Here is a 17,429-nt window from a genome sequence, read left to right as displayed (position 1 = left end):
GCTGTTATCAGGAAGGTACTCTTTCAGGTGGGAAAGATGGGACCAGAGGATTATGATCTGTAATGAGAGGAGAGCCAGTCTAGGGAGGACTGCATGAATGGTTTGGGTGCTGAAGTTCAAACTCTGGGCCCAAGGCTGAGTGCACACTAGGTCTCTGTGTAAGGAGAAAGGACCACACCACAGGTCCCTGACATCCATACTGACCGAGAAGAAAGTAAAGGCTCCTTCACAGTTAAGGCAAAGGTGGAGTTTCCCTGGTGGTCCAGTGGCCGAGACTCTGCACTCCCAATGCAGTGGGTCCAGGTTCAAACCCTGGTTAGGGAACCGCATCTCACGCACTGCAACTAAAGATCTGACATGCTGCAATGAAGACCCGGTGCAGCCAAATAAATAAATAGAACAAAGTCAGGGTGAAGGAAAGATAGACTAAGCCTCCTAAAAAGTTCTCATTCAGGGCTTCCCTGGTGGTCCAGTGGCTGAGACTCCAGGCTCCCAGTGTGGGGGTCCTGGGTCCGATCCCTGGTCAGGGAACTAGATCCCACATGCCACAACTAGGACCCTGGGGCAGCAAAAGAAAGAAAGAAAGAACCAGAACAAGTTTTTTAAAAAGCAGTGGAAAGGTTCTCATTTTATCAGACAGAATGGGCAGCCCCATCGCTTTCTGTAAACATCACAGGTCTTCACGTACAAAAGTAAAAAAGAAATTTTCCAAAACCCAGTTTTCCAGACCATCACTCTCTAGCACTCTGTAATCGCCCTCTCAATTCTCCAGCTGAATGGACCATGGTACTGGATCAATTTGAGGAGGAAAACCCCAAGAGTTCTAGATACAAAGCGCTTTCTTTCCAGGCTCCCCTCAGCAAAGGTTTCTAGAACAGTGGTATAAATGGCAGCACCTTAGAAACCAGGCCCAAGTCAATCTTGCATGCAGTCCCCACACATTGCAAAGCTTCACGCATACCTAGCCTAGCTCCATTTGTCAACAACCTCCCCAAATCTTCTTCCTCCTTCAGCATCCATTCCTCCACAGCAGCCTCTTCAGGAGGCACTTCGTTCTTCAGCAGCAGTTCTCCTAAGAACCCAGCTTTATCCTACACTTCCCTGAGCCACATGGCAAAATGTTGATCCACCAGCTCTTCAGGGCTACCTTACACATCTCCCCTCACTGGCTCTAGCTCCCAACACAAGATTTCTTCTAGCAGCTGTCCTATGAAAGAACAACAATCCAGAGCTCCCCGTCTTCCCAACAATTTGTTCCCATGAGTATATCCTCCCTACATGGCATAGTCTGTCAATGGACATGTCCCAAGTCCACAGCAAACAATCCTCAGTTCTGTAGAAGCTTGTCAAGTGTGTTAGCTGCTCAGCCATGTCCAGCTGTTTATGATCCCATGGACTGTAGCCCGCCAGGCTCCTCTGTCCATGGAATTCTCCAGGCAAGAATACTGGCTCCTGCTGCTGCTGCTAAGTCGCTTCAGTCGTGTCCAACTCTGTGCGACCCCTGAGACAGCAGCCCACCAGGCTCCCCGGTCCCTGGGATTCTCCAGGCAAGAATACTGGAGTGGGTTGCCATTTCCTTCTCCAATGCATGAAAGTGAAAAGTGAAAGTGAGGTCGCTCAGTTGTGTCTGACTCTGAGCGACCCCATAGACTGCAGCCTACCAGGCTCCTCCATCCATGGGATTTTCCAGGAAAGAGTACTGGAGTGGCGTGCCATAGTGGGTTGCTATTTCCTTCTCCAGGGGATCTTCCTGACTCAAGGATCAAACCAGGTCTCTTGCATTGCAGGCAGATTCCTTACCATCTGAGCCACCAGGGAAAGCCTGTGGAAGCTGGCCTTGGGGTTCCAAATGGAGATTCTAGTGATGGGAGCTAGGGAGGAACAAAGCTACTGACCTTGTACCTGAAACCCATACTCCTCAAAAGGAAGTTTCCTCGTGCTCTGAACTTCATATGTTATGCATGTTGCTAGACAGTTCATGGAAAGACAAATCCTGGGATGGAGAGAATTCTGAGTTTGGAGTGGCATATGTGGTTCTGAGTTCCTTCACTATGATAGATCAGTTGGTACAACTGCATTTTAAATCTGCTAAACATCTTGGCATTTGGTCAGAGTAGCTCATGGAGTCCCATAGGCCAAGGGCTCCTTCTAGCCACAAGAGGATTCATGAGATGGTCATGATATCCATCTCATCCTCAGATGCTGTGTTCAACAGGACAAAAACCTGGCCTAAAGCCACAACTGAGAGAAGTAGCTTTGTCTCTGAAAATATATTCAGGGCATTTAATACATACTCATTGTGGGAGGCCAGTTTCTCCTCTGAACATGACAATGAAGCTCTTTCAGAGACCAGTAGATCCATCAATTGCAAGACAATTGTGATAGGCCTTTTAAAGACACTTATGTTGGGTTCAGCTTTTACCATTATCATTAAATGCATTGGACAGAATAGGACTGTTCATGGCATGTCACATTATGGGAAGACATAATTCCAGTGCCTTTAGAGTGGAGAAGAATTACCCAACTCACATCCTCCATTTCAGTCCTCTGAGCATTTCTCAAACACCTTTTTAAAAAGACATGTCTGTTTTTGAGGCAAGCCAGTTTTACTGAGTTGAGCTTTTTAGGTATTCTGTAAATTTGTGCAATCTTGACTTAAAAGATTATCTAATTCCAGAAAACTTTATTCCCAACCTGGCCAGAGTGCCAGTTATTTTTCCCCCGGAGTTTATACAAGTGAACCCCAGGGCTACAAAGCCCTTGTTGGTCAAATCTTCATTTCTTTATGGGAAGAGGTCAAGTGGCTCAGTAGTGAAGAATCCACCTGCAAATGCAGGAGATGGAGACGTGGGTTCAATCCCTGGGTCAGGAATATCCTCTGGAGGAGGGTGTGGCAACCCACTCCAGTATTCTTGCCTGGAGAATCCCATGGACAGAGGAGTCTGGAGGGCTGCAGTCCATAGGGTCCCAAAGAATTGGACGTGACTGAGCAACTGAGCACAAGCAAATGCATGAAGAGTTCATTCAGGTCTCAGATAGATATCCCAATTTGTTTTATTCATAGAAATCCTCTTGGGTGGGGCTATAGTAACAGACCTTTATGAAGTATCTGCCAGATAGAAATAAGCCTTGAAGTCCTGGAGTTCTCCGAGCACTGGAGGATATGTAAACATAAGGTTTACATGCATTAAGCTTGAAGGACGGATCAAGGACAGGTAAATATTCCAGACTTCCCAAGCCACAAAGCTGTTCACTAAACTAGTGACTGTTTCACAAAGGCCTTTAGAGTGTTTATTTGCACCTGTGAAATGTGTATCACAAGATGAGTTTGAACAGTCTACTCTAGCTAAGTGAATTCAAATATGTCAAGTGTAAACTGTATCTGGGTGAATTTCATGGTTATGTAATTTATGCAAAATCCATAATATGGTAGCCTCTATAGAACAACTGACTCATTTTCTTCCACAAATAAGTTATTTTGTTCAGTTGCTAAGTCGTATCCAGCTCTTTGAAAAGCCATGGACTGCAGCATGCCAGGTTTCCCTGTCCTTTGCTATCTTCTGGAATTTGCTCAAATTCAAGCCCATTGAGTCAGTGATGCCATCCAATCATCTCATCCTCTGTTGTCCCCTTCTCCTGCCTTCAATCTTTCCCAGCATCAGGATATTTTCCAATTAGCTGGCTCTTCACATCAGGTGGCCAAAGTATTGGAACTTCAGCTTAAGCATCAGTCCTTTGTTGGGGGCCAGCGTGAGGCACTCCGCCTGTGGCAAAGGTCATGAGAAAGGAGGCTCAACATACGCAAAGGCGGGATCGAGCCTCAGGAGTCCCCCTGGAAATCCTCGAGCATCTATCCCCATAACCAGAGCCTGCCTACTTTATTACTTTGTGCTCTCACCTACACCTCTGACTTGACAGGGGGCTGTCTCCCACCACCTCTTTCGGAGAAGGAGTTAACTTAGAGCTCCAGTTAATAAAAACTCCTGGGTGTGAAAAGAGTGTTTCAACCTACAAACTCCTCTGAAGATTCTCTAGCCTGCCTGACAGGCTTGTCCGGCCACATGTGATTGCTCACAGCCTCCCAACCGTGAGAGGCAAGAGATGCTTTAAACCTTCTAAAAACAGGTTCCTTAGAAAAGTTAGAAAACCATTAGTATAAGTATAGTGGGCTGATTAGAAATTGTATTGGTGAAGGGTTTTTCATTTGCTGAGCCAATGTTTGTTGCTAAGTCTCCACATCCCCTGCCCTTACACACATTAATGAATATATAGAAAAAATAAGTATTAACCTTTGATATTAATCACGTTAGACCTTAGGCTAAGTAAATTCTTTCCTTAATTAAAACCCACTACACCCTCACCCTATAGGAATGTAACTTTATCTGGTACCTTCGGAAGGTGGAGTCTTTTTAAGAATAATCACCCCTGGAGAAATAAGTGTCCTGGTTGACTGACCGCTGTCACAAGGAGAGGGTCATAAATTGTCAGCAGGCCCCCTGGCCAGAAGATGATGTAACACCCCTAAGACCTCTGTATACATTTGTATGAAGCACCTGACTTTGATAAAAGTCAGGACTGCTGACTCTGCGTGACTTTTGCATAACATTTCAGTGTATAAAAGTAGACCATGGAAAATAAAGAATTGGGATCAGTTTCTCGAAATACTGGTCTCCCCATGTCGCTCTCTCTCTCAAACTCTGGCTGAGTCTCCATCTGGAGCACGGAACCCACCAAGCTTACTAATTATGCCTGGGTTTCTAAGATCCGACCGGGGAGGCCTCAGTGTCTCCTCTCCTTCGGGAGAACGGAAGGACGCCTGCGGCCTACGTAAGTGGTGCAAACTTCTTGTCTTGAAGTTTTATTGGTCTCCCGCGTAAACCAAGCTACTCAGCCTCCTTTCTCCACTGAATTTTCCTACTGAGCTATCCTCATTCTATTACTCTTTACATCTCTAATTAATATCTAATTGAAGCTATTTTATCTTGATCCTCACCGAGCTGTCCCCGCTTCGAACTCCCTGGATCAGCCGGGGCTGGACCTCGGCAGTCCTTCCAATTCAGAGTTGATTTCCTCTAGGATTGACTGATTTGATCTCCTTGCTGTCCAAGGAACTCTCAAGAGTCTTATCCAGCACCACAGTTCAAAAGCATCAATTCTTTGTCTCTCAGCCTTCTTTATCTCCACCTCTCACATCTGTTGGAGAAGGCAATGGCAACCCACTCCAGTACTCTTGCCTGGAGAATCCCAGGGACAGAAGCCTGGTGGGCTGCCGTCTATGGGGTCGCACAGAGTTGGACATGACTGATGTGACTTAGCAGCAGTGGCTCACATCTGTACATGACTTTTGGAAAAAACATAGCTTTGACTAGTGCACCTTTGTCATCAAAGTAATGTCTCTGCTTTTTAATATGCTGTCTAGGTTGGTCATAACTTTTCTTCCAAGGAGCAAGTATCTTTTAATTTCATGGCTGCGGTCACCATCGGCAGGGATTTTGGAGCCCAAGAAAATAAAGTCGTCACTGTTTCCACTGTTTTCCCATCTATTTGCCATGAAGTGATGGGACATCTATTTCTGCTTTATTGACTATGCCAAAGTCTTTGTGTGGATTACCACAAACTGTGGAAAATTCTTATAGAGATAAGAATACCAGACCACTTTAGAGCCTGCCTCTTGAGAAATCTGTATGCAGGTCAGGAAGCAACAGTTAGAACTGGACATGGAACAACAGACTGGTTCCAAATAGGGAAAGGAGTACGTCAAGGCTGTATATTGTCACCCTACTTATTTAACTTATATACACAGTACATCAAGAGAAACGCTGGGCTGGATGAAGCACAACCTGGAATCAAGATTGCCAGGAGAAATATCAATACTCTCAGATATGCAGATGACACCACCCTTATGGCATAAAGCGAAGAACTAAAGAGGCTCTTGATGAAAGTGAAAGAGGAGAGTGAAAAAGTTGGCTTAAAGCTCAACATTCAGAAAATAAGATCATGGCATCTGGTCCCATCACTTCATGGCAAATAGATGGGAAAACAGTGGAAACAGTGACAGACAGATTTTGGGGCTCCAAAATCACTGCAGATGGTGAGTTCAGCCATGAAATTAAAAGATGCTTACTCCTTGGAAGAAAAGTTATGATCAACCTAGACAGCATATTAAAAAGTAGAGACATTACTTTGCCAAAAAAGGTCCGTCTGGTCAAAGCTATGGTTTTTCCAGTAGTCATGTATGGATGTGAGAGTTGGACTATAAAGAAAGCTGAGCACTGAAGAACTGATGCTTTTGAACTGTGGTGTTGGATAAGACTCTTGAGAGTCCCTTGGATTGCAAGGAGATCCAACTAGTCCATCCTAAAAGAAATCAGTCCTGAATATTCATTGGAAGGACTGATGTTGAAGCTGAAACTCCAATACTTTGGCCACCTGATTTGAAGAACTGACTCATTTGAAAAGACCCTGATGCTGGGAAAGACTGAAGGTGGGAGAAGGGGACGACAGAGGATGAGATGGTTGGATGGCATCACCAACTCAATGGACATGAGTTTGAGTAAACTCCGGGAGTTGGTGATGGACAGGGAAGCCTGGAGTGCTGCAGTCCATGGGATCTCAAAGAGTTGGACACGACTGAGCAACTGAACTGAACTGAACTGATGGGACCAGATGCCATGATCTTAGTTTTTTGAATGTTGAGTTTTAAGCTAACATTTTCACTCTCCTCTTTCACCTTCATCAAGAGTCTCTTTAATTCCTCTTCACTTTCTGTCATAAGGGAGGTATCATCTGCACATCTGAGGTTATTGATATTTCTCCCAGAAATCTTGATTCCAGCTTGTGCTTCATCCAGCCCGGCATTTCGCATGATGTACTCTGTATATAAGTTAAATAAGCAGGATGACAATATACAGCCTTGACATACTCCTGTCCCTATTTGGAACCAGTCACTTCTTTCATGTCCAGTTCTAACTGTTCCTTCTTGTTTCTCAGGAGACAGATAAGGGGGTCTGGTATTCCCATTTCTTTAAGAATTTTCCATCATTTATTGTGATCCACACAGTCAAAGGCTTTGGCATAGTCAATGAAGCAGAAGTAGATGTTTTTCTGGAATTCTCTTGCTTTTTCTATGATCCAATGGATGTTGGCAATTTGATCTCTGGTTCTTCTGCCTTTTCTAAATCCAGCTTATGCATCTGGAATTTCTTGGTTCACGTACTGTTGAAACCCACCTTGAAGGATTTTGAGCATCACCTTGCTAGCATGTGAAATGAGTGCAATTGTACAGTAGTTTGAATATTCTTTGGCATTGCCTTTCTTTGGGATTGGAATGAAAACTGACCTTTTCCAATCCTGTAGCCACTGCTGAGTTTTCCAAACTTGCTGACATATTGAATGCAAGCACTTTAACAGCATCATCTTTTAGGATTTGAAATAGTTCAGCTGGAATTCCATTACCTCTACTAGCTTTGTTCATAGTGATGCTTCCTAAGGCCCACTTGACTTCACACTCCAGGATGTCTGGCTCTAGGTAAGTGACCACAGCATCGTGGTTATCTGGGTCACTAAGAACTTTTTTGTATAGTTCTTCTGTGTATTCTTGCCACCTCTTCTTAATCTCTTCTGCTTCTGTTAGGTCCTTGCCATTTCTATTCTTTATTGGGCTCATCTTTGCATGAAATGTTCCCTTGGTATCTCCAAGTTTCTTGAAGAGATCTCTAGTCTTTCCTATCTTATTGTTTTCCTCTATTTCTTTGCATTGTTCACTTAAGAAGGCTTTCTTATCTTCTCTTGATATTCTCTGGAACTCTGCATTCAGTTGGATATATCTTTCCCTTTCTCCTTTGCCTTTTGCTTCTCTTTTATCAGCCATTTGGAAGGCCTCCTCAGACAACCACTTTGCCTTCTTGCATTTCTTTTTCTTGGGGATGGTTTTGATCTCCACCTCCTGTACAATGTTATGAACCTCTGTCCATAGTTCTTTAGGTACTCTGTCTACCAGATCTAATCCCTTGAATCTATTTGTCACTTCCACTGTATAATCATAAGGTATTTGATTTAGGTCATACTTGAATGGCTTAGTGTTTTTCCCTACTTTCTTCAATTTAAGTCTGAATTTTGTTATAAGGAGCTGATGATCTGAGCCACAGTCAGCTCCCGGTCTTGTTTTTGCTGACTGTATAGAGCTTCTCCATCCTTGGCTACAAAGAATATAATCAATCTGATTTCAGTGTTGACCATCTGGTGATGTTCATGTGTAGAGTCATCTCTTGTGTTGTTGGAAGAGAGTGTTTACTATGACCAGCGCATTCTCTTAGCAAAATTCTGTAAGCCTTTGCCCTGCTTCATTTTGCACTTCAAGGCCAAATTTGCCTGTTATTCCAGGTATCTCTTGACTTCCTACTTTTGCATTCCAATCCCTTATGATGAAAAGGACATCTTTTTGGGTGTTAGTTCTAGAAGGACTTGTAGGTCTTCATAGAACAGTTCAACTTCAGCTTCTTCGGCATCAGTGGTTGGGGCATTGACTTGGATTACTGTGATGTTGAATGGTTTGCCTTGGAAGCAAACCAAGATAATTTTGTCATTTTTGAGACTGCATCCAAGTACTGCATTTCGGATTTTTGTTGACTCCGAGGGCTACTCCATTTCTTCTAAGGGATTCTTGCCCACAATAGCAGATATTAATGGTCATCTGAATTAAATTTGCCCATTCCTGTCCCTTTTAGTTCACTGATTCCGAAGATGTTGTTATTCACTCTTGTCAGCTCCTGCTTGACAACATCCAATTTACCTTGATTTGTGGACCTAACATTCCAGGTTCCTGTGCAATATTGTTTTTTACAGCATTGGACTTTATTTTCACCACCAGACACATTACAGGGAGGAAAAAAGAGGGAAGGGAAACCTCTAAGCTAAAAGAAACTTAAGATACATATCAACTGAGTGCAATGTGTGAAGCTTGTTAGGATACTAATTTGTAGAAATCAACCTTTTTTTAATGAGACGATGGGAAAAATTAGACCATTTATTGAATATTTGATGAAAAGAGGAATTGTTTTAATTTTTTAGGTGTGATAATGATATTGTGGTTAGGAAGGAAAGGATGGAGGGAGAGAAGGAAGGAAGGAAGGAAGGAAGAATGTGGCTGGCTTTTGTTGCCAGTTCCTGGGAGGTAACCTCTAAATCCTTGATGTTTCCTAAGTAACAAGAATGTCTTCATTATTCACGGTGGGTCGTTTAGACCCCGCCTGATAGTTTGTGTCAAAGAGATGATTCAGGGTAGGGACTGGCCACACCAGAAAGACCAACTGTGAGTCTCATGGTTTCAGCCTGAGCTCTGGGAGCAGAAAGGGGCTGGAGATCAAGTTCAATCACATGGGTGATGATTCAATCAATCATGCCTACATAATGAAATCCCAATAAAAGTCTGAATATCAAAGCCTGGGTGAGCATCCTGGGTTGGCAATACTCCTTGCACATATTACCACATAACAATGACAAGAAGGTAACTCATCCCTGTGGACATGAGAACTTTACATTTGGAACCCTCCCCATTCAAGAGTCCGCCCTGTCTATTTCTTCTAATTTGTATCTTTTTCCTGTAATAAAAGTGATTGTGAATATAATAGGTTTCTGTGAGTTCTGTGTGTCCTTCTAGCAAATTATCATATCTGAGGATGGTTTTGAGAAAACACTGAACTCGTAGTTGGTGTCAGAAGGCTAGTTAGAAAGAAGTTCTTGTCTTTAAAGATACATAAGGAAAGATATAAAGATGAATTAGTATGTCATGGATTTACTGGAAAATAGTCTGGGAGAATGGGGAGAAGGAAATCAAGAGATAGGTAGAACAAGATTAGCCATGTGGAATCAGAGGCTGGGTACTGGGGTTCATGAAATTATTTTCTCTTCTTTTGTATATGTTTTAATTCATGGATATGAATCCTTACTTTATGGATCCTTATTTTATATGATATGGTAGGTGGAATTCTAAGATGTCTCCCAAGATTATATGCCCATGGTACACACACACCTTTTCCTAGTTATTTATTCAAACACAAATGGAGGTAGTACTTGTTTAGAGGGTTTGCAGATGTATCTAAGATCCCAAATCAGTTGACCTTAAGATAGGGAGATTGGGAATTTCCTGGTGATCCAGTGGTTAAGACTCAGTGCTCTCAGTGCCAGGGCCTGGAGTTCAATCCCTGGTTGGGGAACTAGGATCCTGCAAGCTGCATAGTGTGGACCAGGGATAAGGGGGAGTGGTGGAGGGAGGAGATTATCCTGGGTGGGCCTGGCCTAGTCAGGTGAGGGATTGAAAAGCCTCTTCCTGAAGAAGAAATTCTCAGTAAAAGAGATTTGACTCATGAGAGAGATTCCAAACAAGGTAGATTCTTTGAAGATGGCTTTGAGAGCAGCCTCTGGCTGACAGCCAGCAAAGAAACGGAGACCTCAGTCTTACAGCTGCAAGGGACAAAATTCTGCCACAACCATGTTATCTTTCGAGAGGAGTCCAAGTTCCAGATTACCACATGGACAGTTCACACCTAGATTTCAACCTTGTAAGATTCTCAGTAAAGAAGTCAGCTATTTTGTACAAGGCTTTTGACTTATAGAACTGTGAACTGATAAATCTATGCTGTTGTAAACTGCTACGTAATTTGTCACATGGCAGTAGAGAATGAAAGTGCACAATGAAAAAATAAATAAATTCCAGTCGTGAAAAATAAAACTCTACACATTTTTAACCAAATTCAGAAAAATACATTTGTGACCACAGTACAGGGAAGGATGTCTTAACATACCAAAGGCAAGATTAATAAATTCAACTATATCAAAATGACAAACTTCTGAACTATAAAATGCACCAAAAGATGCAGTGTAAAGAAAATTCATGGACTAGGAGATGCCATTTGTAAGACATAAAATTACAAATCATATTTTTAAAAGAAACTCAGGGAAAAACAAATCAACAGAGAAAAACAAGAAGCAAGCCAACAGAATATGAATTGATAACTCACATAAGAGAAAGCTTAAAACCTAACAAATATGTGAAAAGATGTCAATCATGGCTATTCATCAGAGAAATACAAACAGTAATGAAAGGCAATTTTACCTCCAATGAACCAACAAAATTAAATATCCAGATACTCCTGAGTTTTGGTGAGGATGTAGAGTTAACAGAAGCTCTCATGTTGGACTTCCCTGATGGTCCAGTGGTTAAGAGTCCCCCTGCCAATTCAGGGGACATGGGTTTGATCCCTGGTCTGGGAAGATCCCACATGCCACTGGGCAACTAATCCTGTGTGCCACAACTGCTGAGCCCGTACTCTAGAGCCTGTGTTCCACAACAAGAGAAGCCATCGCAATGAGAGGCTCATGCGCTGCAACTAGAGAAAGCCCTCACACGGCACCAAAGACCTGGCATGGTGAAAACTAAATTAATTAATTAAATTAAAAAAAAAAGAAACTCTCATGTCTTGCTGATGGGGGTGTAAATTGGTTCAGGCATTTTATAGAGCAATGTAATAATATCTAGTAAATTGAAGATATATATACCTTTTGACCCAGCAATTCTACTCATGGGAATATATTCTAGAGAAAATCTTCTACATAGGCTCAAGTATCTATAAATATTATAGACATTAATAATATTATCTGTAATAATGTTTATAAATATTAATATATATAAATATTGCAACATTATTTGTAATGTTGAAAACTTACAGACAATCTAAGTGTCTATTGAAAGGAGAAAGAAGGTTATTAAGTTTCTGTTTCTTTCCATCCTCAATATTCTCCTTTAATCTTGACTGGCAACCCACCTGCTAATCTGCAAGAGAACCATGGCAGTTGAAAATGAACTGTTTATTTCACTGGTTCTAAGAGTTACCCATAATTCTCTCAATTGGTGTCATTCACAGGAAAAAATGTTTTCACTGACTGTGATCTTCAAAGAGAGCCTCTGAATCAAGAGGGATCAAAAGTGGCCAATATAACTGGAAATGCACTTCCACCCAAGGATGAAATGACTTTCTAAAGTGAGCTGGAAACTGCTGAGCTGAGAAAGAATATGGCTAATCCAAGTGAGGCAAATGAATGCTCCTATGCTACTGAATAAAGAAGATTCTTTTGAAACATGCCCCCAAGTCACATGAGAATTCATCTCATTTAATGAAGTTGAGTATAAGTAAAGCTTGGTGTCTAAAAGTCAGTCTGTATATTCTTCCAAACATACCAGCACAGGATATCATGTCATGCAATTTAGAACACATCCAGATTTTTATATCACCTTCAAAGTCTCCATTTTTATCTTGGTTTTATTTATACTTTCTTATCTCAGACGGGAAAAGTCTGAATAAGACACTGGCTAGTAAATGTACTCAAGAAGTAGTTTCATATGGATTTAACAAAATAACAAAAGTGGAGAAAGAAGTTTTTGTCTATCTGTCCATGAAAAATTTTTACTTTTAAAGCATTTTTACTTTCCATTCTCCCTGGAGAAGAGAATGGCTACCCACTCCAGTATTCCTGCCTGGAAAGTCCCATGGACAGAGGAGCTTGGTGGGCTACAGCCTGGGGTCGCAAAGAATCAGACATAATTGAGTTGCACACACACACACACACACACACAATCCATTCTAGACCCAATTTATATTTCTTTATTTATATTGGATGTTTATCAAGTAGTACACATTGGAAGCAGATACATGCAGTATTATTTATTACTGTATTTCTTGGATACGTCTAACACTTTTTATTGCAATAACGGACTAAACTGAACTGGCCAAGATACATTTTTCCATTTTTGCTGATAAGTAGTTGCAACAGAGTAGTGTTTTAAAATTCAGGTAATACATTTTCCTAAAATATTCCAATTGCAATGCCATGTATAAGATGCTACAAAGTATATATGTTTGATTAACAGTTTTATGAATAATCATATCACATAATTCCCCAGATTTATCACAAAATTAAACAAAAATTCTTTGTGGCAGAAGGTTTGTATGAATATCAAAGTGTTGATTTTTGTTCTCATTTGCTCAGTTTGAACCATGCCACATTGTGACTTGCAAAACCATTTTCTCTTTGTGCTAATTATCCAAAAGTGAGTTCAAAGTGCTTTTCCATTTACCTAAGTATGCAAAATCAAAAACTTAATTGCAAAGTCAAAGTGTTAAGCAAAGGCTCTAGATTTCTTTGATTCGAACTCTAATGACTCTTAACATGATGACTATTTTATCAGGGCAAGGAAGGCTCTACTGCTTAAAGCAATTACTGAGCTCAAGGCAGTAGAGTGCCTCATCATAATAAACTGATGAGAGATTAAAATAACAAGTAAGACCCTGCCTTAGTCTGTTTAGGCTGCTATCACAGAATACCATAGACTGTGTGACTTATAAATAACAGATATTTATTTCTCACAGTTTCGGAGGCTGGGAAGTCCAAGATCAAAGTGCCAGCAGATTCAGTGTCTGGTGAGAACCCACTTCCTGATTTATATGCAGCCATCTTCTTGCTGTGTCCTCACATGGCGGATGAGTCCAGAAAACTCCCTGGGGTCTCTTTATAAGGGCACTAATCCCATTCATGAGGGCTTCACCCTCGTGACCTAATCATTTCCCAAAAGCCCCACCTCCTAATATCATCACCTTAGGGGTTAAGTTGCAACATATGAACTTGGAGAGGACACAAACATTCAGTTTGTCAGTCAGTTCAGTCACTCAGTTGTGTCCTACTCTTTGCGACCCCATGGACTGCAGTATGCGAGGCCTCCCTGTCCATCACTAACTCCTGGAGCTTACTCAAACTCATGTCCATTGAGTCAGTGATGCCATCCAACCATCTCATCCTCTGTGTTGTCCCCTTCTCCTCCCACCTTCAATCTTTCCCAGCATCAGGGTCTTTTCAAATGAGTCGGGTCTTCACATTGGAGAAACTCAGCTTCAGGATCAGTCCTTCCAATGAATATTCAGGACTGATTTCCTTTAGGATGGCCTGGTTGGATCTCCTTGCATTCCAAGGGACTCTCAAGAGTCTTATCCAACACCACAGTTCAAAAGCATCAATTCTTTGGTGCTCAGCTTTCTTTATAGTCCAACTCTCATATCCATACATGACTACTGGAAAAACCATAGCTTTGACTAGATGGATCTTTGTTGGTAAATTAATGTCTCTGCTTTTTAATATGCTGTCTAGGTTGGTCATAACTTTTCTTCCAAGGAGCAAGCATCTTTTAATTTCACGGCTGTACTCACCATCTGCAGTGATTTTGGAGCCCCCAAAATAAAGTCTGTCACTGTTTCCACTGTTTCCCAATCTATTTGCCATGAAGTGATGGGACCAGATGCCATGATCTTTAGTTTGTATGTTTACTTTATATGACATTCAGGGGGAAATTGGTAATATCATATCTTCAGAAGTCAGTACAAAAACAGGAGGGTCTACCCATGGTAGTCATCCTTTTTGAACCACAGCCCTGCTCCAGTGAGCCTGAGCTCTCCTTTTGCCATCTTGTGGCCAAAATGCTGGTTGTCACCCCCTTTCTGGCAACCTCCACATGAGTTCCACACCAATTTCTGTTCTCCTGAGATAATTCAGTTGGGCTAAAGCATTTGGAAGCGACTTGGATTTTCTGAGGTAGATGTAGGAAGGGATTACATTATGTCCAGCAGAGCAAATTCAATCCATCTTGCTACACCTCGCTTCCATGCCCCACTGGTTCACCTCACCACAAGATCACCCCATCCTGACCTCCCCCAGCAGGGTTCTATCATCTCCTTTCTTCTGTTTCTCCAGCCTCCTGCTCCAGGTTCTTGCCCTGTCCTTAATATCTCAGCTGATTCTTTTTCTTTTTTCTCTTCTTCCAGTTTTATTGAGATATAATTGACATACAGCACTGTATAAGTTTAAGGTGTACAGCATAATTATTTGACTTACATACATCATGAAATGAATATCATAACAAATTTAGTGAATATACATCATCCCATACACACACGAAAAGAAATAGAAAGTTGTGTTCAGCTGATTCTTACTAAAGAAGTTTAACCCTCTCAAAAGTCCAAACTTGTCCCCCATCATCTATTCAGCAAAGGATCCTCCGTTTATGGGATCCCCCCTACTTAGGGTCCAGAGAGGAATTTCAATTAAAACTATAAAAATGTTTTGTGTTCTCTCACATCTACCTACCTGCCCTGGCTGCCTCACAGGATTCAGAGATAATACATGTGAAAAAAAATGTTTTTAACCATAACATGCTATATACTTTTTCTCTGATTCTTTATTCTGAACTTCACATTTTAAAGATGATACAACTGGAGCCCAGGGAGTTAAATAACTGGCCCAAACAGTTTAAAGATTGATTTTAAACCTGGTTTCTAGTCTTCTGCCCTATTCAGTTCAGTTCAGTCGCTCAGCCGTGTCCGACTCTTTGCGACCCCATGAATTGCAGCACGCCAGGCCTCCCTGTCCATCACCAACTCCCGGAGTTCACTCAGACTCACGTCCATCGAGTCAGTGATGCCATCCAGCCATCTCATCCTCTGTCGTCCCCTTCTCCTCCTGCCCCCAATCCCTCCCAGCATCAGAGTCTTTTCCAATGAGTCAACACTTCACCTGAGGTGGCCAAAGTACTGGAGTTTCAGCTTTAGCATCATTCCTTCCAAAAAAATCCCAGGGCTGATCTCCTTCAGAATGGACTGGTTGGATCTCCTTGCAGTCCAAGGGACTCTCAAGAATCTTCTCCAACACCACAGTTCAAAAGAATCAACTCTTCGGTGCTCAGCTTTCTGCCCTATTACTCCTCCCATAAATCTGCAATGCCTTGGATAATTTACGAGTCTCTCAGCTTTCCCACACTCCATTAATTGGGGTTGAACATGACCTGTTTCTTGGGGTCTCCACCACACTCATGAACATACATGTGATCATTCACACAGTTAAGGAAATGGATGTGAAGGCTATTCATTGTTTTACTAATTCATTTGTTCCACAGATAAGCACCTACTACGTGCCAGGTACTGTTCTAAACACTGAGGATATAGCAATAAACAGAAGAGTCAGAAAACCCATGCCCTCATGGACTTCATATTCTAATGGGAAAAAGATACAATAAGCAATTACATAAAATATTTAACATCATGAAAAATGCTATAAAGAAGATAAACCAGGGAAGGGGGGTAGGGAGTGCCACAGGGGAGAGGGAGGAGGTTGGAATTTAAATAAGGTAGTCACAAAAGTGTTCCCTGAGGGGGTGACATTTTACCAAAGAGCAGAAAGAGATGAAGTGTCAAACCATGTAGCTATTGGGGAAAAGGGTATTCCTAACAGAAGAAAAAGCCAGTGCAAAGGCCCTGCACAAGAATCAGGCACTTTCAAGGAGCAGTTTGGAGTCAGTGTTGTGAGAACAAAATGAACAAAAGAAAAATCAGCTTAGAGCAGAGGGGTGACAGGGGTATCTGTGCAGAGGCACTTGTGGGTCATAATAAGGACTTTGGCTTTTAATCTCAATGGCAGGGCAGCCAGTGGAGAGATGTGAGCTGAGACACGACTTCCTTTTCCACATCATTCCTGCTATCTTCTCCCTCTAACACTACCCACTCTAAGTCTCAGGATGAGGGTGTCAAGTCATCCAGGTCCAAGTAGGAATTCAAGCATCACTTCTCCTTTCACTGGGATATCTGCTCTTTAAAACTATCATTCTTGGCAAGAAAAAAAGCTTAATTAAAGAATTTTTTAGAATATGGGGAAGTGTTTACCAAGACCCCTGTGGGTTGCCTGAAGTCTCTTTGCAGAACAAGAGGTTAAAATATGAGGAAGGAGGTTAGGAGAGGCAGCTGGCAAAGCAAGCGTTGAGGAAGTTAGGAAACGGGGGTTATTGCACAGGTAAAGGGTAGAAGTGGAGCTAGAACACAAGTAGAGACTCCTTACCCAATACTTCCTTGCCATTGCTGTTTCAATAATAAACTTACGGACATCAAGGGGCAAAGGGAGGGTGGGATGAATTGGGAGATTGGTATTGACATACACACGCCATTATGTATAAAATAGAGGGAATTCCTTGGTAGTACAGTGGATAAGAACCCATCTACCTGCGCAGAGGACATGGGTTCAATCCCTGGTCCAAGAAGATTCCACATGCTGTGTAGAAACTAAGCCCGTGTTCCACAACTACTGAACCCTCACTCTAGAGCCTGTGAGTAGCAACTACTGAGCCTGGCACCTAAAGCCTGTGATCCACAAGAGAAGCCACCACAATGAGAAGCCCATGAACTGCAATGAAGAGTAGTTCCCACTTGCTGCAACTAGAGAAAAGCCCACGCAGCAACAAAGATCCAGTACAGCTCTAAATAAATAAATAAAATTAGTTAAAAAAATAGACAACTAATGAGAACATACTATATAGCACAGGGAACTCTATTCAGTACTCT

The 17,429-nt window shown here is 42.0% G+C and overlaps 1 non-coding gene across 1 annotated transcript; it reads left to right on the top strand.

Moving 5' to 3' along the window:
* The first annotated feature begins 251 nt into the window (after positions 1-251).
* Positions 252-324, top strand: TRNAG-CCC (transfer RNA glycine (anticodon CCC)). The gene has a single exon. It is a non-coding gene; the product is annotated as a tRNA-Gly (tRNA).
* The last annotated feature ends 17,105 nt before the right edge of the window (positions 325-17,429 follow it).

Source organism: Bos javanicus, chromosome X (assembly GCF_032452875.1).
Source record: "Bos javanicus breed banteng chromosome X, ARS-OSU_banteng_1.0, whole genome shotgun sequence".
NCBI lineage: Eukaryota > Metazoa > Chordata > Mammalia > Artiodactyla > Bovidae > Bos > Bos javanicus.
The sequence above is the reverse complement of the archived record's forward strand: the minus strand, read 5'-3'. Positions and strand labels throughout refer to the sequence as shown.